Genomic DNA, 23,399 nt, shown 5'->3' on the forward strand with positions numbered 1-23,399 from the left:
TCCCTTGGACAGCAAGAGGATTAAACTGGTCAATCCTAAAGGATATCAAACCTGAATATTCATTGGGTGGACTGATGCTGAAACTGAAACTCCAATACTTTGGTCACCTGATACAAAGAGCCAGCTCATCGGAAAAGACCCTGGTGTTGGGAAAGACTGAAGGCAAAAGGAGATGGTGTCAGCAGAGGATGAGATGTTTAGAGAGCATCAGTGATTCAATGGGCATGAATCTGAGCGAACTAGGAGATGGTGCAGGGCAGAGGAGCCTGGTGTGCATGTTCAGGGAGTCGCAAAGAGTTGGACAGGATTTAGAAAATAAACAACAATAAACAAAACTTCCCAAGCAGATCTGTCTCTTTCACACACTCTGCCAGGGGCCTAGCCTAGTTAAAAGAGTAGATACAGGGAGTTTTCCCTGCTTTGGGGCTGGGCTCCATGCAGCTTCGCCCTCTCATCTTGGGACTCTCGGTTTTGCCCCCTGAAGACCTGTGGCTCTTTTTACCCATACAGCACACACATCAGCAGAGCATCCTGGAATATGCAGAACATCACCCTCCTGGTTAGATGGACTCAAGCGATTCTCTTGAACCACTGCATCCCGGTGTCAGGAAGAAGCTCCTACTAAACGCTGTACCCAAAGAATAGCAGGGCTGAGCACGTGATGGATTTTCCCTTCAGAGGTTTTACTGGCAATTACTCCAGGGTTATCACCATTTACTCTCCTGCTCTGAGGAATAAAGGCCTTGCTTCTCTTGATCAGATGCGTAAGGGGATCTGCAACACTCACAATAACAGGTGCCAGCATCAGGCAGTCACATGACTGACCAGGGCTTCTGGAACCCCAGCTCTCTGCTCAGGACTCTTCAGGGGGCAGTGGGCCCAGCAAAGGGGCAGCAGGGACAAAGTCACGGCAAACTGAGGCTAGAAGACCTGACCCTGGGTTCAAGTTCCTCTTGCCCTGATTAGTTTTCCATCTCTGGGCTTCAGTTTTTCACACTGGCTGAATCTTTTCTGATTCTTTCCCACTAGAACATGCTGAGCTGTTCTGCATGGGCCGAAAGAGATGGCCCTGCCCTACAGGAGGCTGATTCCTATTAAGAGACAGGGCTTATTAAAACAGCCAGTTCCATTCAGTCACTCAACGTACAGTCATCCAGGGCCTACTGTTAGTCACAAACTCACTCATTCATTTATTCACTCATTTGTCCATTTGTACACCATCTTTTTATGGGGTTCCAGGAAATGTTTCTAAGCACCTGAGATTGCCAAGGAACCAAGCAAGGCCTCTGCTTCCACAGGAAAGAGCAAGATACTACCATTCAGGAACAACAAAATAGGATGTGTTAGAGTTGACCAGAACTATGGAGAAATTAAAGCAATGTATATTTAAAATGGATAACCAACAAGAACCTGCTGTATAGCACAGAGAACTCTGATCAATATTTTATAGTAACCTAAATGGAAAGAGAGTTCGAAAAAGGATAGATATGTATATATGGATAACTGAATTTGCAGTACTCCTGAAACTACCACATTGTTAACCAACAATGCATGCTAAATTGCTTCACTTGTATCCAACTCTTGGTGGCCCGTGGACCTAGCCTGTCAGTCTCTTCTGCCCTTGGGATTTTTCAGGAAAGAATACTGGAGCGGGTTGCCGTGCCCTCCTCTCCAGGGGATCTTCCTGACCCAGGGATCAAACTGGCTTCTCTTATGTCTCTTGCATTGGCAAATGAGTTCTTTACCACTAGCGCCACCTGGGATCAACTATATTCCAATACAAAAAAAAAAAAAAAAAAGGCAAGGGGATAAGATTAAAAAAATTATAATAAAGCAAGGTAAGGAGGTAAGGGGACTTACCCGGCGGCTCAGAGGTAAAGAATCTGCCTACAAGTTCGATGCCTGGGTTGGGAAGATCCCCTGGAGAAGAGAATGGCCACCCACTCTGGTAATCTTGACTGGGAAATTCCATGGACAGAGGAGCCTGGTGGGTTACAGTCCATGGGGTTGCAAAAAGTTGGACACAACTGAAACAAATTTGCACGCATGCAAGGAGATAAGAGATGCTTGGGAGGAAGGGTTGAGACGCAAATTTCTATGGGACAACCTAGTCTGTGAAGGGCCTTTTGGTTTGGGGAGAAAAATGATGGGATGAGCCAGGTGGAGAGCAGAGGAAAGCACCTTCTAAGTAGGGGAATTTTGAGAGCTGAACGTGTCATGTTGGAACCAGTGTGGGGCTCAGGGAGGCTGGCCAGAGGGAGTCAGTGGGTGTGAGCTGGGGGAAGTTGCGGGTAACAGTGGCGGGATCAGGCAGAGCTCTGGGCAGTAGAAGACCTTCGGCTGTCATTCTGTTAGATTTGAGTCAGGTCTCATGTTTGAAAATGATCCCTTTCTTTCTTTTTACACCAAGTTTTATTAAGTACTCTGTGTACACATTTTATTTTTTATTTATTTTTAATTGGAGGACAATTGCTTTACAGTTTTGTGTTGGTTTCTGCTGTACAAAATGAATCGGCTCGAAGTATACATATATCTCCTCCCTCTTGAGCCTCCTCCCACCCTCCCCCATCCCACCCCTCGAGGTCATCACAGAGCACCAGGCTGAGCTCCTGTGTTATACAGCAGCTTCCTGCTAGCTATTTATTTTACACATGGTGGAGGGAGGAGCCTGGTAGGCTGCAGTCCATGAGGTCGCTAAGAGTCAGGCACGACTAAGCAACTTCACTTTCACTTGTCACTATCATGCATTGGAGAAGGACATGGCAGCCCACTCCAGTGTTCTTGCCTGGAGAATCCCAGGGATGGGGGAGCCTGGTGGGCTGCCGTCTATGGGGTCGCACAGAGTCGGACACGACTGAAGCGACTTAGCAGCAGCAACAGTGTACACATTAGCGCTACCTGAAAATGATCACTCTGACCTTGATGTAAACAACAGATATTGGAGAGAATGTGTCAGAATCAGTCAAGGAGACCTGTTATTTATAAGCTATCTCAGTAGTCCAGGTGAGAGGGGATGATACCTGGGTGGGTGTTTCTGAGACTGTCTCTGTGGTGTGAAATGGTTAAATGGATTCCCTCCAAGCTGCCGGTCCTGGGAGATGTTCACCAGTGCAGGGTTGTACCATGTGGGACAATGATCAATATAAACCCGCTTCAGGGTTCATCCAGTGTCTGCCATATACCGGGAGCTTTCCATACCTTATGTCCAAGTCTCAGAGCAATATTTCAATATAATGTGACTGCTTCCAAACTATTAATAGAGAAACTGGGGACCAAAGAAGTTAAGCCCCTGGTCCAAAGCTACACAGCTCATACTTGGCAGAACCAGGTCTCTCTCCCAAATCCATCTGCCTTCAGATCTGCTGTTTATGCACTCCATCCTAAAGCATTTTGCATATTCCTTTTTCATATGGGATCCTTGAGATGTAGCACCTTTTGGTACTTGAAAACTTAGCAGTTATAAAAAGGATTCCCATCAGCCGTATCTGCATCACCTGTAAGTTTCTGGCATATGATTGCTCCTTATCCCCATGTTCACCAGAAAAAGTACTGAATCCCTGTTGAGAGACTGATATCTGTCTAGAAGTCTAAACGATACCTTTTCTTAAAATTAGGTTTTATAGGAGTGTAAGGAAGTTTTAGTCACTTTAGTCGTGTCCGACTCTTTGCGACCCCATGGACTGTAGCCCACCAAGCTCCTCTGTCCAGGGGATTTTCCAGGCAAGAATGCTGGAGTGGGTTGCCATGCCCTTCCCAAGGGGATCTTCCTGACCCAGGGATTGAACCCAGGTCTCCTGCGCTGCTGGCAGGCTCTTTACCATCTGAGCCACCAGGGAAGCTCTTATTGGAGAATAGTTCCTTGACAGTGCTGTTAGTTTCTGCTATGCAGCAAAGCGAATCAGCTGTATGTTTACATATATCCTCTCTTTTCTGAATTTCCTTCCCAGTTAGGTCACCAGGAAGCCCTGAGTAGAGTATCTTGTGCGATACAGATTAGTTATCTATTTCAGGCATAGCATCTACAGTGAATACATGTCGGTTCCAGTCACCCAGTTCATATTCTTCCTACCCATCGCCTAAAGCCTACTTTTCCATTGGAAATGTCATGGTAAACCCCTCACATTCTAATGCTGTGTCTATAAATGCAAACAAGAAAATACCTACAAAAATTTTTAAAGAACTTATTTTGGTCTTGCCTTTTATTAGATCAAATTGCGGTTAATATGACACAGTGGTTTCTATCAAATTTGAAATAAAATCCACCCACATCAGCTAAATATTTTATTCCTCTAGAAAAAATACATTAACACCCCGATCATTTCAATACAGGAGAAATACATTTGATGTAACATTGTATTCCCCTCAGGCCTGGTCTCCCTCAGTACAGGGAAGCCCAGCAATGAGACAGTTATTTGGATGATCAGAACAAAATCAATTTTTCCCTCAGTCATCTGTAGAATTTAAAACAAAGTATTTGGCTTTTGTTTTGTGAATTACCCTTGCAGTTTTATCTGATTTTAATATTGGTGTCGGGACCTGAAGCATCTGAGATTGCTCTTCAGGTATTTTCATGCTCAAGAAGCGTGATCCAAGGGAGCCCAAACTTTGGCTGGAGGCTGTGGGTCTTTTTTTGAGCTCAGAAAAGGTTCCTCTGAATGTCTGAAAAAATGTGGTGCAAATTGTAATCTGAGTCACTGGTAAGGTCGGTTGGAGGCCAGGTGACTGCCCTTCCTGAACCGAAGCTGAACGGGGTCCAGGTGGGTGCGGGGCCTTCGTGACCTCTCACACGTGTGTTTTGACTCCACCTTCGGCCCCAAACAACTGTCGGGAAAGAACAAAGGGCTGTTTTCCCGGAGGTTCCTGGTCGCTGACCTGGAAAGGGTGACGTTTATCCAGTGGATTTGGAGGGGGCACCTGCAGTCAGTGGCAGGGGCAGGCATCAGGGTGGTGGCAGCTGGATCCCCGACACCTTAACGAGCAGAGCCCCCAAGGTGAGACTCTTTTTCCCTCCCAGAAATGTTCTGCCAAAGTGCTAGTGTGGGGCTTGAGCCTCCTGTGATTTTCAGGTCTGCCTCACACTTCTGGGCTGCACCCACTTCATACTTAGGTAAGGAGTTCCCGAGCATCTTTAATGTCAGGCTCTATCTGGGGGGTGAAGAGGAGGTTTAAGTGGTGCTATGCACATCCCTTCTCTCTCTTCCTTAAAAAGCACAATGTAGTCTTAATCATGGGGCTTCCCAGGGGACTTAGAGGGAAAGAATCTGCCGGGCAATGCAGGAGACGCAAGAGACAGGGGTTTGATCCCTGGATTGGGAAGATCCCTGGAGGAGGAAATGACAACCCTCTCCAGTATTCTTGCCTAGAGAATCCCATGGACACAGGAGCCTGGCAGGCTACCCAAAGAGTCTGACATGACTGAGCATGGCACAGCAAAGTCTCAATCATAAAAGTGAAAAACACAATAATGCATTTCTCTTTTGTGGGTTCCGTTTGACTCAAAGACAAGGAAGTACCCTATAGCTGCTGCTGCGGCTGCTAAGTTGCTTCAGTTCAGTTCAGTTCAGTCGGTCAGTCGTGTCCGACTCTTTGCGACTCCATGAATCACAGCACGCCAGGCCTCCCTGTCCATCACCAACTCCTGGAGTTCACTTCAGTCGTGTCCAACTCTGTGCGACCCACCAGGCCTCCTCACCCCTGGGATTCTCCAGGCAAGAACACTGTAGTGGGGTTACCATTTCCTTCTTCAATGCTTGAAAGTGAAAAGTGAAAGCGAAGTCGCTCAGTCGTGTCTGACTCTTAGCGACCCCATGGACTGCAGCCTACCAGGTTCCTTTGCCCATGGGATTTTCCAGGCAAGAGTACTGGAGTGGGTTGCCATTGCCTTCTCCAAGTATCCTATAGACTTGCATTCAAAGTATAGGCCCTGCTTGGAAACTCTTAGGAAAAGTGATTGCCCCAGACCTATTCAATCATAACCTGCATTTTCAATGTGCTCCTTGGGGATCCTTTTAAAATTTAAAAGGGGCTTGTGTCTGAAGGCAGTGTCTCTGGTCCTGGAGGTGGCTATATCAACTTGGGAAAACTCTTTAACTTGCTGTGGCCTCAGTTTCCTCATCTGTACACTGGGGGCAGGAGAGGTTGGATGACGGGAGGGACACCCAACACCCAGCCCAGTGTTTGGTGGGGCAGGGTTCCTGGGGACCTAGGGATCTTCCTCCTGTGGGATGGAAGCAGCGCCCCCTAGGAGTCAGAGCACAGTCAGCCAGCCCAGATCACATGGGAACATGTGACTGCAGGCTCGGACAGACTCTCAGCTCGGGAAACGCGGCCAGCCCTGACTTGTTGGGAGCAGCAGGCTCCGCTGTGATGCCAACTGCCTGCCGGGCTCAGCCCATCCCCCCACACCGAGTGCACTGCGTCCAAGTGCCAATCAACTGCAACAAACCCCAGTGGGCCCCCAACAACAGGTGTCTCATTAAACATCTCTCACCCTCCCAGGCTTAGCCACTGACAGGCACCAAACTAGCACTCAATCACCACTTAATCACAGCCAAACTCCATTAACAAGTCATACTAATTACCAACTTCTAACAGTGTCTCCAGTTTGGAGGCAAAATACCTTATTCTTTTTAGATAAAAACTGGCTTGTGATCCTTCAGAAAGACCCATAATTAGGTCCTTTAAAAATGGGGATGAGGGGAGGAGGTAGGGGAAAAGCTGATAGACCCAGGGTAGGTTCAGTCCTGAAAGGGCACAATGAGAGGCTCTGTTTGTTTTAATTTTGTTCCTACTGGTGGCCCACAAGGGTCCAATTAGCCTGTTACAGCTGCTTGTATTGGTTCCATCCTCTTGTCTCATCCTTCCTCCCCCCTGCTTTTTTTTTTTTTTTTCCTAGGAGGGATAAACTTGTAGCACAGATTGCAGGCCTGCAGGCATCCAAAGATCAACAACTAGCTTTCTGTGATCAAACCCCCTGTGAACCAAGAGCGGTCATTTGCAGAATTCCTAATGCATTGGATGAGGTGGGGATGGGCTGACCTGAGCTTGACGTGGCTGTAACAGGATCTGGTGCCTTTTGAAATGACCAGAAGCTAGATATTCTTGGAACAAGAGCAATTTTGTAGATTGGCTTTTTGCCTTTTTTCAATTTTATATGGGGTCATGGTAACATTATTATCATTACTGTAATTCTTATAATTATTTGCCTTACTTTTTCCATCATAAGGCACTCCATTTTATTGTTTGAGATGGATTTTTCTTTTCAGAACTTACATCCATAGAGAGCATTCTTTGTCAGTCAAGTATAAGGGATACATTAAAATGAATTTCCTATTAACTTGGATAGACTCATGGATTCAGCCTGTAGACAGTGGTCACTCTGGGGTCAAGGTCAGTATAGCCAGGACTAGCAACATCAAGAAGAGTTAGGGCCAGTGGCAAAACTGCATTAAAATATGGTGGAAATTTGGAAGATCGCCTTTAGTCCTAATCTTCTATTGTCAAGTGAAGCACCATGTAGTTTAAACTTATGAATTAATTCTACCTTTTACTGAATCCTTTGACATTGAATCAAATTACATTCTGGAATCATGATCTCTGTGTTCCCTAATGAGAGTAGTTTTAAAGGTTTCAGATTTATATAGTGTTTTAAAAAAATCTTCTCTAAGAATTCTTGAAGTTTATAAAGATTCAGCCAGCAAGTTTTTTCACCCTTCATATTTTCTGTCATTCCATTTCGTTGATCAGACTTCTTTTTTTCTTTTTAATTTTATTGGAGTAGGAAATTCCCTGGAAGTCCAGTGGTTAAGACTCTGTACTTTCACTCGCTGCCATAGCCCCAAGTTCAATCCCTGGTCAGGAGCTAGGATCCCACAAGTTGGGCAGCATGACCGAAAAAGAAAATCACTCAGCAAATGTGAACATTTTAAAAACATTTATTGGAGTATAATTGGTCTACAATTTTCTGTTAGTTTCTGGTGAATGAGAGATGTTGTGGGGAGGGAGGTGGGAAGGGGGTTCATGTTTGGGAACGCATGTAAGAATTAAAGATTTTAAAATTTAAAAAATAAAAAACCAAAAAAATAAAAAAAAAGTAAAAAAAAAAGAAAAAAAAGTGATTCAGTTATATATATATACATGAATTCATTCTTTTTCAGATTATTTTCCCATTTAGATTATTATTGAGTATTGAGTAGGATTTCCTCTGCTATACAGTAGGTCCTTGTTGGTTATCTATTTTATATATATGTGGGTACATGTTAATCTCAAACTCCTAATTTAACTCTCCTCCCCATATTTCCCCTCTGGTAACCATAAATTTGCCTTCAAAATCTGAGTGTATTTTTGTTTTTAAATAAGTTCATTTATATCATATTAAAAATTATATTCCACATTTGAGTTCTATCACATAATACTTGTCCTTCTCTGTCTGATCTTCTGCACCTAGTATGATAATCTCTAGGTCCAGCCATGTTGTAACATATGGTGTCACTTGGATTCAATGCAATTTCTGTCAAATTACCAATGGCATTTTTCACAGGACTAGAGGAAAGATTTAACTTTAAGATGAGAGACACTACTTGCTGATACTCACTGGAGATGAAGATCTTGATTTCTCTGGGAGTTGCTGGATATTTTGGATGCTGCTATGTATACAACTAGGGCTTTCCAGGTAGCTCAGCGGTAAAGAATCTGCCTGTCAATACAGGAGACCCAGGAGACATGGGTTCGATCTTTGGGTCTGGAAGATCCCCTGAAGTAGGAAGTGGCAACCCACTGTAGTATTCTTGCTGGAAGAATCTCATGGACAGAGGAGCCAGGCGGGCCACAGCCCATGGGGTGACAAAGAGCCAGACACAGCTGAGTGACTGAGCGTGCATGCATGCAGGTAACTATCACACGGCTCGGGAAGAGCATGGTCTTTAGGGGAAGACAGACCTTGATCCAGTTTGTCATACTATCCCTGGGGCCTTTGGCAAATGATATGTTAGCTCCTTATCTAACACTGGAATGATGTTTACCCCAGTGGTGTGAATATGGAAGAGGGAGTGAACATTAATATCTGTAGCTACTTGCAGCTCTGCTCTAGGTGCTCAGCAATACTTTTTGCCGTTCCCTTCTTCCACTTTAGCCAGTATCCCCTTTCTTTAGAACTTCCAGAATGGGATAAACTTATTAAGCAGTAGAAAGAGAAGAAAGAAAGAGAAGTCGCTCAGTCATGTCTGACTCTTTGGACCCCGGGGACTGTAGCCCACCAGGCTCCTCTGTCCATGGGATTCTCCAGGCAAGAATACCGGAGTGGGTTGCCATTTCCTTCTCCAGGGGAATCTTCCCGACCCAGGGATCAAACCCAGGTCTCCCGCATTGCAGGCAGATGCTTTAACCTCTGCACCACCAGGGAAGCCCTATGGATCATAAATCCAGACAGTGAACTGGAGGGAAGCTAAGTGCCTGCACCTGGCAGGCTGGCTTCCTGGGTCACCAGAGTTGGCAGCTACTGCTGTAGCTTTAGAAGGGGTGATGGAGCAGTGCCTAATGGGAAGCCTAGAAAACTCAGACTCCTGTTGAGACCAGATGATTAAGACCTGAAAGGCAGTCATTAGTCTGTGATCCTGCAGGTGGCTCTGAGTCTGGCCACCTGGTTGGATTCATCTCCACCAATGTTTTCTGATACATGCACTTGAGGGTTTCTTTCTGAGAAATGCATCGCTGGGTTGGTGATAGAAGTCTATAGAAAACTAAGGTTTCCCTTGGACACGACTGAGTGACTTCACTTTCATTCATTGGAGAAGGAAATGGCAACCCACTCCAGTGTTCTTGCCTGGAGAATCCCAGGGATGGTGGAGCTTGGGGGGCTGCCGTCTATGGGGTCGCACAGAGTTGGACACGACTGAAGGGACTTAGCAGCAGCAGCAACAGGTATTCACTCTAGAGTCATTTTTTTTCCCCAAAGAGAATACATTTTTCTCCTTCTTCTAAGTGGAACTAATGACAAATTTCATTTTTTTGGGCTCCAAAATCACTGCAGACAGTGACTGCAGCCATGAAATGAAAAGACATTTTCTCTTTGGAAGGAAAACCATGATAAACCTAGACAGTGTGTTAAAAGCAAAGACATCACTTTGCCAACAAAGGTCATATATTTAAAGCTATGGTTTTTCCAGTAATCACGTATGGATGTGAGTGTTGGGTCATAAAGAAAGCTGAGTGCCAAAGAATTGATACTTTTGAACTGTGGTGTTGGAGAAGACTCTTGAGAGTCCCTTGGACTGCAAGGAGGTCAAACCAGTCCATCCTAAAGGAAATTAGTCCTGAATGTTCATTGGAAGGATGCTGAAGCTGAAGCTCCAATATTTTGGTCACTTGATGCGAAGAGCCGACTGGTTAGAAAAGACCCGGATGCTGGAAAAGGTTGAAGGCAAAAGGAGAAGGGAACAGCAAAGGATAAGATAGTTAGATAGCAAGACCAACTCATTGGATATGATTTTGAGCAAACTCAGGGAGATAGGGAAGGACAGACGAGCCTGGTATGCTACAGTCCGTGGGATTGCAAAGAGTTGGACAGAATTTAGTGGCTGAACAGCAACAAGCATAGAATCTCATGTAGATCAATAAGGCTGATATATCAACATTTAACAAGCTGCTTAAATGTTGTAGCTCTGAAGGCAACTTTCAAAACCTTTTTATTTTCAAATCTTCAAGTTATGGGCATGTACTTGTGTTAATGTTGACTCTAAGAAGCTGATTGGGGCAATAGGAGGATAGGACCTCCTCTCATCATTAAAAATATCAGAACTGCAATGAGAAATATTGTACTTCTTGACCGAAATAGAAAATGCTTATTCTACTTGTCTCAATGAGCACATGTGATTTTTTGAGTTATTTTTCCAAAAAATGACAAATCTGTAAGAGCGCTGAATGTTATATAACATTAAATTGATGGGCCCTTTCATCTTCCATCCTATGGCTTTCTCCCAGTCTTCTCAGACATTGAGCAGCTAATACACATTGCCCATGTGAGCATAATTCAGTATTTATTATATTGCTGTTTAGTCGCTAAGTCATGTCTGGCTCTTTTGAGACCCCATGGACTGTAGCCGGCCAGGCTCCTCTGTCTATGGGACTCTCCAGGCAAGAATACTGAACGAGGTTGCCATTTCTTTCTCCAGGGCATCTTCCCAACCGAGGGATCAAACCTGCATCTCTTGCATTAGCAGATGGATTGTTTACCACTGAGCCATCAGGGAAGCCCATATTTATTATACATTTAATTTAATATAAGCCAAATAAATGATACTCTATTGTCTCATAAGTCACAATTTTAGGTTTTTATGCAAACAGACAGCAAAACAATTTTAACTCCAGATACCTCTTAGCGGTTCAGCTCAGTTCAGCTCAGTCACTCAGTCGTGTCCGACTCTTTGTGACCCCATGAATCACAGCACACCAGGCCTCCCTGTCCATCACCAACTCCCAGAGTTCACTTAGACTCACGCCCATTGAGTCAGTGATGCCATCCCGCCATCTCATCCTCTGTCGTCCCCTTCTCCTCCTGCCCCCAATCCCTCCCAGCATCAGAGTCTTTTCCGATGAGTCAACTCTTTGCATTAGATGGCCAAAGTACTGGAGTTTCAGCTTTAGCATCATTCCTTCCAAAGAAATCCCAGGGTTGATCTCCTTCAGAATGGACTGGTTGGATCTCCTTGCAGTCCAAGGGACTCTCAAGAGTCTTCAGCACCACAGTTCAAAAACATCACTTCTTCAGTGCTCAGTTTTCTTCACAGTCCAGCTCTCACATCCATACATGACCACTGGGAAAACCATAGCCTAGTGGTAGGAAAGCATTTAAATGCTCATAAGCTCACAGCTGAGTTTGTCATTTTGTGACAACTGTAAGCTAAACCCTGGTACAGAAATAGCAGACACCATGCAGGGTAGAGGAACCACAGGATTGGAAAACAGAAATGGAAGTGTTCTGGATGCTACCAGTCCTGAGACCTTGATTATGCTCACTGAGTCCTGTTCCGCATATGTGAAAGGAGGATGCTGATGCCACTCCTTCAGTGGACCAACCCATGAAGAGAACTAGATAAAACACAGCAAATATGTGGGTAATGCACAAGGCAGAAAGACATTTCTAGGATATCCCAAGGTTGTCATGTGAGGGAGAGGGACTGCACAGGGGAAAGTGAGAGAGAGAGGGACACATGTTTCTGATCTCCAGGCTGTCTCCACTTTACAAAGCAGGGCAAAAATACACAGTGAAATGAAATGTCTGTGATTTTTTAATTTGTGACAAAGTTACGTTATGTATGCTAAGTCGCTTCAGTTATGTCCGACTCTTTGCAACCCTGTGGACTGTAGCCTGTCAGGTTCCTCTGTCCAAGGGGTTCTCCAGGCAAGAATGCTGGAGTGGGTTGCTGGGCCCTCCTCCAGGGGGATAAAGTTACCTACCATAGTGTTAATACTACTGTGGTTTGTGGCATACATTTATAATGGAAGGAAATGCTAAGTTTCAGAAAAGTAAGATGAAATTTTACTACAGGATGCTTGAGTTTTCTAGATCAGGTTTTTTTACTAGAGTTTGCAGACCCCACAGTGGTTCTTAGATAGAATTGAGAAGGTCTAAGAATTTGAATGGCAGAAGTTTTTTCTATGTAGTGGAAAAATCAAACTTTAGATTTTATGAGTTAGCTGGATAAAAAGGGGGAAATCAGCCTTCAGATTCTCTTACAATAGAGTAAGAGGGAACAGATTTTTTCCCTCCTACCTGGAACAGTGAAAAATAAACAGACAAATATATGTAAAATCATTTTGAAGACACTGAATATCAGGCAGTGAAAGACAATTACCACTGAGAGACCAGAAACCAGTATAGACAGCTTCATAATTTTATCCTGTTGATTGCATTAGGAGAGTTGCTAGGCCATGGGACAAGGAGGGGGAAGTTAGGGCAAAGTTTGCCGACGCTGATCTGGGGAGAAGTAGCTGAGTGTCTTGGGGGATGAAAGTGACATGGGCTTGCAGGACAGAGCTCCAGAGAGGAGACTGCACCAGGGAATCTAGAATATCTGCAGATTCGAGCTTCCTTGGCACATTCAGCAGAGCACTGATCAGCACTTGTGTGGCGGAAAAATACCTGGTTCCAGGGAGAAACAAACAAACAAAATGTCTGAAAAGACTAGAAAATAGTGCCTGGAATTCACACATGGCTGGGGATACAGTTGATTCCCAATATTTGGGTTGGAAAAGCCCATAAATCACAGAACATTGGGTAGAAAACTCAGGAAGTTCCGGTGTTAGTAATGGGGAGCGATTTGCCATAGACTGAGCAATGTGTAGAACCTGCGTAATATAACATAAAGGCTAGAACAGAAAGGATGAACCTGTTTCAAGGTAATTTAGCTATATTTCAGATCAAAGTTCAGAATATGTATGGGAAGTACAAAAATATCCAGCACTCAGCAAAGTCAAAAGTCCATCATCCAAACAAAGTTTACCAGGCATGCAAAGAAGCAGAAACGGAATTTGCAATGAGAAAAGTAATCAATCAGAGCTGACCTAGAATCCGCATAGAATTAGCAGAGAAAAACATTGAAATAGTTATTATGAGTTTATTTCATGTGTTCAAAATGTTAATGGCACAGAAAAAGAATGTAAAGAAGACCCTAGTCAAAATTCTAGAGATGAAAACTTTGAGAAGAAGCATGTTGAGTAGGGTTAATGACAGTTGATATATCGCAGAAGAAAAGATCAGTGAATTTGAGAGCGATAATGGGAACTACCTAAAATAAAATTAGAAATTATTTTTAAAAATATTAACAGAGCCTTGATAAGCTGTGGGACTGCTTTAATCAGCCTCACATATGTGTCAATGCACTCTCTGGAGAAGGATGAAAGGACACAAAATATTCAAATAAGTAATAGACAAATATGTTCTAGATTTGATAAAAGCTATACAGAAGCTCAATAAATCCATGTAAGAAGAAGCAAAGTGCAACAAGGCACACCATAATCAAGTTTCTCAAAACCCGTGATAAACAGAAACCTTAAAAGCTGCCAGAGAAAAGTGGTACCAAACGTACAGAAGAGCAAGGATGAGGATGGCACCAGGTTCATTGTGAAAATATGAGTGAGAGGACAGTGAAGCAGTGCATTGAAAGTGCTGAAAGCAAAGACTGTTAACCTGAAGTTCTATGTACATTGAATATACCTTTCAAGAAATAAAGGAAAAATGGAGTTCTGTGCTTTTTCTTCTGGTGTACTATAGCAAACTGAAGTAATTACCAGCAGATCTGTCCTGCAAGAAGAGGTAAAAGAAATTCTTTAGACAGAAGGAGAGTTTAGTACGTGGAAATACGGGTCTACACAAAATACGAAGAACATCAAAATAATAGGAAATGGCTAAATGTGCAAGACATTCTCTTATTATATAAATCACTTTAAAAGTCCATTGAAAATTTAAACAAAAGTGATAATTTACTGTAGGGTTTGCAGCAAAGGTAATAATGTTTGATAAACCGATGTCTTCAGGTTCTATCTTAAGAACATAGAAAACTATGCACATTAAATCCAAATAATGAGAATAAGGGCTTCCCTGGTAGCCAAGCTGGTACAGAATCCACCTGTAATGCAGGAGACTCTGGTTCGATTCCTGGGTTGATAAGATCCCCTGGAGAAGGGATAGGCTACACACCCCAATATTCATGGGCTTCCATGGTGGCTCAGATGGTAAAGAATATACCTGCCATGATGGAGACCTGGGTTCAATCCCTGGGTTGGGAAAATCCCCTGGAGAGGGGCATGGCAATCCCCTCCAGTATTCTTGCCTGGAGAATCCCCATGGACAGAAGAGCCTGGAGGGCTACAGTCCATGGGGTCACAAAGAACTGGACGTGACTGAGCAACTAAGCACAGCACAGCAGAGCAATGAGAATAAAGGATATCGTAAATATCAAAGTAAAAATCAATGCAATGGAAGAGATTAAATATTTTGAGTTAGTCACTGAAATAAAATCTGATTCTGTGGGAAAATTAAAAAATGGATAAATCTCTAGCTAAACTGGTTGGAAAAAACACAGATTGCTGATATCAAGAATTATGTTGGTGACATCACAACAGATTCTGCAGATAAAAGGATATAAATACAATATTATCAGAAGTTTCATAATGATAAATCAGGTAATTTAGATAAACTGGAAAATTTCCTTTAAGTCATAAACTAACAGTAATCACTCAAAAATAGCTCTGTGTCTACTGAGGAAATGTAGTTTGCGGTTTAAAACCATCTCAAAGGAAAATTACAGGCCAAGTGATTTCACTAATAAATTTTACCAAACACTTATGGAAAAAAAATCCAAGAAACAATTCTTTACAAACTCTAAAAGAGAATTGAAGAGGCGGAAATATTTTTCAACTAATTCTCTGAGGCTAGTACTACACTGATATGAAAATCAGGCAAAGATACTACAAAAAAAGTAGAAAGAAACCCATAAATCAATATATCTCATGAAAATATATGGAAGAATTCTAAAAAATTTTGATCAAGAATAACAATTTGTGAAAAGGATAAAGTAGGGTTTGTCCTATGAATGCAGGTTTGTTTTAATATTACAAAATATCAACCAATATCATTAATTGTGTTATCAACATAAATAAGAAAAAACCTTATGATCATCTCAATAAATTAAATAAAACATTTTGAAACCATTTCAACATCCATTCTTGATAAAAACTTAGCAAATTAAAAATGCAGGGGAACTTCCTAAACCTGATAATATCAACTTAAAACCTGCAAAACATTATTTTTATATTTAAAGACTAAATGTTTCCCCTCTAAGATCAGGAACAAGAAAAGGATATTTGCTTTCACAAATTTTAATCAATATTATACTGTAATTTCTTGTCACAGCAATTGAGGGGTGAAGGCATCCATAGTAGAAAAGAAGAAATAAATTTTCTTTATTTAAGAAAGCTTTGGTACATATACACAATGGAGTATTACTCAGCCGTTAAAAAGAATTCATTTGAATCAGTTCTGATGAGATGGATGAAACTGGAGCCGATTATACAGAGTGAAGTAAGCCAGAAAGAAAAACACCAATACAGTATACTAACACATATATATGGAATTTAGGAAGATGGCAATGACGACCCTGTATGCAAGACAGGGAAAGAGACACAGATGTGTATAACGGACTTTTGGACTCAGAGGAGAGGGAGAGGTGGGATGATTTGGGAGAATGACATTCTAACATGTATACTATCATGTGAATTGAATCGCCAGTCTATGTCTGACGCAGGATGCAGCATGCTTGGGGCTGGTGCATGGGGATGACCAGAAAGATGTTATGGGAGGGAGGTGGAGGGGGTTCATGTTTGGGAATGCATGTAAGAATTAAAGATTTTAAAATTTAAAAATAAAAACTAAAAAATAAAATAAAATAAAATCCAATGGAGTCTTTAAAACAGCTATGAGAAGTTAATTTAGCAAAGTTATAGGACATAAATCAATATATAGAATATAATTGTAATGCAGTGGCTCAGACAGTAAAGAATGTGCCTGCAGTGAAGAATACCTGGGTTCAGTCCCTGGGTCGGGAAGATCCCCCAGAGAAGGGAATGGCTACGCACTCCAGTGTTCTTGCCTGGAGAATCCCATGGACAGTGGAGCCTGGTGGCTACAGTCCATGGGGTCGCAAAGAGTCGCAGACAAAACTGAGAGACTAACACTTTCACTTTTCTCGTATTAGCAATAGAGAAACGGATATTGAGATTATAAAGAAATTAAATGCTGGAGGCCTCCCCCCTCCGCCAGTGGCCTCAGAGCAGACTTGCACCGCTGGGTCTCAGAGCCAGCCACGCTGAGGCCCTGCCCTGCCCAGCAGTTTGCCCTCAGCAGTCATGGGCAGCTAGGCCTCTCTGCTAACTTGCTGGGACGTGCCTTACCTGCCAACACATCCACAGCAACTACATGAGGCAGGGTCTTGAGCCAGCGACGCCAAGGGTCAGCCTTCAATACCAGCATGCGAACAGCAGTCAGCTGATCAAAGAGAAAGATACATGCATCCCCTTAGGGAGCACTCCTGGGCCCAGAGGCTCTGCTGGCCAGAGGGAAGCACGCGGTGCCCCGCAGGACATCTACATGGGACTACTTCTCCAAAATCAAGAGACACAACTGACCTACCTAATAAAAGAAAGAAACACAGAGAATTAGGTCAAAGGAAGAGATCAGTTCAGTTCAGTCACTCAGTTGTGTCCGACTCTTTGCGACCCCATGGACTGCAGCATGCCAGGCTTCCCTGTCCATCACCAACTCCTGGAGTTTACTCAAACTCAAGTCCATTGTGTCGGGGATGCCATCCAACCATCTCATCCTCTGTCATCTTCTCTTTCCGTCTTTAATCTTTCCCAGCATCAGGGCCTTTTTCAGTGGGTTGGTTTTTCGCAACAGGTGACCAAAGTATTGGAGTTTCAGCTTCAGCATCAGTCCTTCCAATGAACATTCAGAACTCATCTCCTTTGGGATGGACTGGCTGGATCTCCTTGCTGTCCAAGGGACTCTCAAGAGTCTTCTTCAACACCACAATTCAAAAGCATCAATTCTTCTGTACTCAGCTTTGTTTAAGGTCCAACTCTCACACGCATACATGACTACTGGAAAAACCAGAGCTTTGACTGGATGGACTTTGTTGGTAAAGTAATGTCTCTGCTTTTTAATATGCTGTCTAGGTTGATCATAGCTTTTCTTCCAAGGAGCAACCATCTTTTAATTTCATGGCTACAGTTACCATCTGCAGTGATTTTGGAGCTCCCCAAAATAGTTTGTCACTGTTTCCACTGTTTCCCCATCTATATGCCATGAAGTGATGGGACCAAATGCCATGATCTTAGTTTTCTGAATGTTGAACTTTAAGCAAACTTTTTCACTCTCCTCTTTCACTTTCGTCAAGAGGCTCTTTAGTTCTTCTTCGCTCAGCCATGAGGGTAGTGTCATCTGTGTATCTGTGGTCATTGATATTTCTCCTGGCAATCTTGATTCCAGCTTGTGCTTCGTCCAGCCTGGCATTTGGCATGATGTACTCTGCATAGAAGTTAAATAAGCAGGTGACAATATACAGCCTTGATGTACTCCTTTCCTGATCTGAAACCAGTCTGTTGTTCCATGTCCAGTTCTAACTGTTGCTTCTTGACCTGCATACAGATTTCTCAGGAGGCAGGTCAGGTGTCTGGTCTTCCCATTCTCTTTAAGAATTTTCCACAGTTTGTTGTCATCCACACAGTCAAAGTCTTTGGCATAGTCAATAAAGCAAAAGTAGATTTGTTTTTCTGAAACTCTATTGCTCTTTTGATGATCCAATGTATGTTGGCAATTTGATCTCTGGTTCCTCTGCCATCTGGAAAACTCAGCAGTGGCCACAGGACTGGAAAAGGTCAGTTTTCATTCCAGTCCCAAAGAAAGGCAATGCCAAAGTATGTTCAAATGCAGAGATGGAGGAATATAATCCAATGAAAGAATAAGACAAAGTCTAGGAAAAGGACTGATCCATGGCTGGTGCACATCTGCATGCCAAGGATATCACCAACAACCTGCTCAAGTTAGGCACCTAAATCCATCACAGCAGAAGGGGAGAAGCAAAAGGTCTTGTCTGTAGGGAACTATGACCTAATTCCAACAGCAGGTTGTAGAGTTTCAAGTGGGTGATGCAGAAAGGCCCTGAGTCTCTGCATTTCCTTGCTGTAATAAGCTGTAACTCAGCATCAAGGGTTCGGGGAGGGCTTATAGGGAGTCTGGGGAGGAACAAAAGTAGAAAGTCAAGAGATATCTGGAGTGACCGGCAAGTTTGGGCTTGGAGTACAAAATGAAGCAGGGCAAAGGCTAACAGAGTTTTGCCAAGAGAACCGCACTGGTCACAGCAAACACCCTCTTCCAACAACACAAGAGAACGCTACACAGGGACTTCGCCAGATGGTCAACACTGAAATCAGCTTGATTATATTCTTTGCAATTAAAGATGAAGAAGCTCTATACAGTCAGCAAAAACAGGACCAGGAGCTGCTGTGGCTCAGATCATGAACTCCTTATTCATTGGAAAGACTGACGCTGAAACTGAAGCTCCAATATTTTGGCCACCTGATGAAGAGCAAATACGTTAGAAAAGACCCTGATGCTGGGCAAGATTGAAGGCAGGAGGAGAAGGGTACGACGGAGGATGAGATGGTTGGACGGCTTCACTGACTCGATGGACATGAGTTTGAGCAAACTCCAGGAAATGGTGAAGGACAGGGAAGGCTGATGTGCTACAGTCCATGGGGTTGCAAATAGTCAGACATGTCTGAGCGAGTGAACAGCAACAACAGAAGCTTTGAATACCAAAGCTTCAATGTCCATTGCGGACATCCTAACACCTGCTGCTTAGAGTGGTAGTGTCATTAAGCTGTTATATTTCAGTGTTTTGTGAATTAAGACACACACCTTGCCAAGAGTGATTTCTTTCTCCTTTTTTTTTTTTTGAAGTCCTTTAAAGTCTTTTTATTTATTTATTTATTTTTTGACTTTTATCTCAGGAAATTTATATTTTATAGAAAGAGAAATACAAATGAATAAAAGTATATTTTGAGATGTTTATAACCACTTCGAAATTAACTGAACAGTTTTATAATTTGAAGAGAGAGGTCCTCTTTAGATATTATGATCAGAGAAATCCTCTCTGATATTATTTGCTCATTATCTCACATAATTCATAGTATATATTATGTGTTAATAGGCCAGACATCTTTGCTAAATATTTAAAGTCACAAATAACTTAAAATATTTCCTGCTCAGGTGATTTTTTTTTAATTTTTACTTTATTTTACTTTACAATACTGTATTGGTTTTGCCATACATTGACATGAATCCACCATGGGTGTACATGCGTTCCCAAACATGAACCCCCCTCCCACCTCCCTCCCCATAACATCTCTCTGGGTCATCCCTGTGCACCAGCCCCAAGCATGCTGTATCCTGCATCGGACATAGACTGGCAATTCAATTCTTACATGATAGTATACATGTTTCAATGCCATTCTCCCAAATCATCCCACCCTCTCCCTATCCCTCTGAGTCCAAAAGTCGGTTATACACACCTGTGTCTTTTTTGCTGTCTTGCATACAGGGTCGTCATTGCCATCTTTCTAAATTCCATATATATGTGTTAGTATACTGTATTGGTGTTTTTCTTTCTGGCTTACTTCACTCTGTATAATCTGCTCCAGTTTCATCCATCTCATCAGAACTGATTCAAATGTATTCTTTTTAATGGCTGAGTAATACTCCATTGTGTATATGTACCACAGCTTTCTTATCCATTCATCTGCTGATGGACATCTAGGTTGTTTCCATGTCCTGGCTATTATAAAGAGTGCTGCGATGAACATTGGGGTACATGTGTCTCTTTCTATTCTGGTTTCCTCGGTGTGTATGCCCAGCAATGGGATTGCTGGGTCATAAGGTAGTTCTATTTGCAATTTCTTAAGGAATCTCCACACTGTTCTCCATAGTGGCTGTACTAGTTTGCATTCCCACCAACAGTGTAGGAGGGTTCCCTTTTCTCCACACCCTCTCCAGCATTTATTGCTTGCAGATTTTTGGATCGCAGCCATTCTGACTGGTGTGAAGTGGTACCTCATAGTGGTTTTGATTTGCATTTCTCTAATAATGAGTGATGTTGAGCATCTTTTCATGTGTTTGTTAGCCATCCATATGTCTTCTTTGGAGAAATGTCTATTTAGTTCTTTGGCCCATTTTTTGATTGGGTTGTTTATTTTTCTGGAATTGAGCTGCAGAAGTTGCTTGTATATTTTTGAGATTAGTTGTTTGTCAGTTGCTTCATTTGCTGTTATTTTCTCCCATTCAGAAGGCTGTCTTTTCACCTTGCTTATATTTTCCTTTGTTGTGCAGAAGCTTTTAATTTTAATTAGATCCCATTTGTTTATTTTTGCTTTTATTTCCAGAATTCTGGGAGGTGGATCATAGAGGATCCTGCTGTGATTTATGTCGGAGAGTGTTTTGCCTATGTTCTCCTCTAGGAGTTTTATAGTTTCTGATCTTACATTTAGATCTTTAATCCATTTTGAGTTTATTTTTGTGTGCGGTGTTAGAAGCTTTACAGACAAGCAAAAGCTGAGAGAATTCAGCACCACCAAACCAGTTCTCCAACAAATTCTAAAGGATATTCTCTAGACAGGAAACACAAAAAGGGTATATAAACCCGAACCCAAAACAATAAAGTAAATGGTAAGGGGATCATACTTATCAATAATTATCTTAAATGTAAATGGGTTGAATGCCCCAACCAAAAGGCAAAGACTGGCTGAATGGATACAAAAACAAGACCCCTCTATATGCTGCTTACAAGAGACCCACCTCAAAACAAGGGACACATACAGACTGAAAGTGAAGGGCTGGAAAAAAGATATTCCATGCAAATAGAGACCAAAAGAAAGCAGGAGTGGCAATACTCATATCCGATAAAATAGACTTTAAAACAAAGGCTGTGGAAAGAGACAATGAATGCCAACATAATGATCAAAGGATCAATCCAAGAAGAAGACATAACAATTATAAATATATATGCACCCAATATAGGAGCACCGCAATATGTAAGACAAATGCTAACAAGTATGAAAGGGGAAATTAACAATAACACAGTAATAGTGGGAGACTTTAATACCCCACTCACACCTGTGGACAGATCAACTAAACAGAAAATTAACAAAGAAACGCAAACTTTAAATGATGCATTAGACCAGTTAGACCTAATTGATATCTATAGGACATTTCACCCCAAAACAATGAATTTCACCTTTTTCTCAAGTGCTCATGGAACCTTCTCCAGGATAGATCACATCCTGGGCCATAAATCTAACCTTGATAAATTAAAAAAAATCGAAATCATTCCAAGCATCTTTTCTGACCATAATGCATTAAGACTAGATCTCAATTATAGGAGAAAAACTATTAAAAATTCCAACCTATGGAGGCTGAACACACTTCTGAATAACCAACAAATCACAGAAGAAATCAAAAAAGAAATCAAAATATGCATAGAAACTAATGAAATGAAAACACAACAACCCAAAACCTGTGAGACACTATAAAAGCAGTGCTAAGAGGAAAGTTCATAGCAATACAGGCATACCTCAAGAAACAAGAAAAAAAGTCAAATAAATAACCTAACTCTACACCTAAAGCAACTAGAAAAGGAAGAAATGGAGAATCCCAGAGTTAGTAGAAGGAAAGAAATCTTAAAAATTAGGGCAGAAATAAATGCAAAAGAAACAAGAGACCATAGCAAAAATCAACAAAGCCAAAACCTCGTTCTTTGAAAGGAGAAATAAAATTGACAAACCATTAGCCAGACTCATTAAGAAGCAAAGAGAGAAAAATCAAATCAATACAATTAGAAATGAAAATGGAGAGATCACAACAGACAACACAGAAATACAAAGGATCATAAGAGACTACTATCAGCAATTATATGCCAATAAAATGGACAACGTGGAAGAAATGGACAAATTCTTAGAAAAGTACAACTTTCCTAAACTGAACCAGGAAGAAATAGAAAATCTTAACAGACCCATCACAAGCACGGAAATTGAACTGTAATCAGAAATCTTCCAGCAAACAAAAGCCCAGGTCCAGATGGCTTCACAGCTGAATTCTACCAAAAATTTTGAGAAAAGCTAACACCTATCCTCCTCAAACTCTTCCAGAAATTGCAGAGGAAGGTAAACTTCCAAACTCATTCTATGAGGCCACCATCACCCTAATACCAAAACTTGACAAAGATACTACAAAAAAAGAAAACTACAGGCCAATATCACTGATGAACATAGATGCAAAAATCCTCAACAAAATTCTAGCAATCAGAATCCAACAATACATTAAAAAGATCATACACCATGACCAAGTGGGCTTTATCCCAGGGATGCAAGGATTCTTCAATATCTGCAAATCAATCAATGTAATTCACCACATTAACAGATTGAAAAATAAAAGCCATATGATTATCTCAATAGGTGCAGAGAAGGCCTTTGACAAAATTAAACATCCATTTATTATAAAAACTATCCAGAAAGCAGGAATAGAAGGAACACACCTCAACATAATAAAAGCTATATATGACAAACCCACAGCAAACATTATCCTCAATGGTGAAAAATTGAAAGCATTTCCCCTAAAGTCAGGAACAAGACAAGGGTGCCCACTTTCACCGCTACTATTCAACATAGTTCTGGAAGTTTTGGCCACAGCAATCAGAGCAGAAAAAGAAATAAAAGGAATCCCACTTGGAAAAGAAGAAGCAAAACTCTCATTGTTTGCAGATGACATGATCTTCTACATAGAAAACCCTAAA

This window comes from Ovis aries, chromosome 18 (assembly GCF_016772045.2).
Source record: "Ovis aries strain OAR_USU_Benz2616 breed Rambouillet chromosome 18, ARS-UI_Ramb_v3.0, whole genome shotgun sequence".
Classification (NCBI taxonomy): Eukaryota; Metazoa; Chordata; class Mammalia; order Artiodactyla; family Bovidae; genus Ovis; species Ovis aries.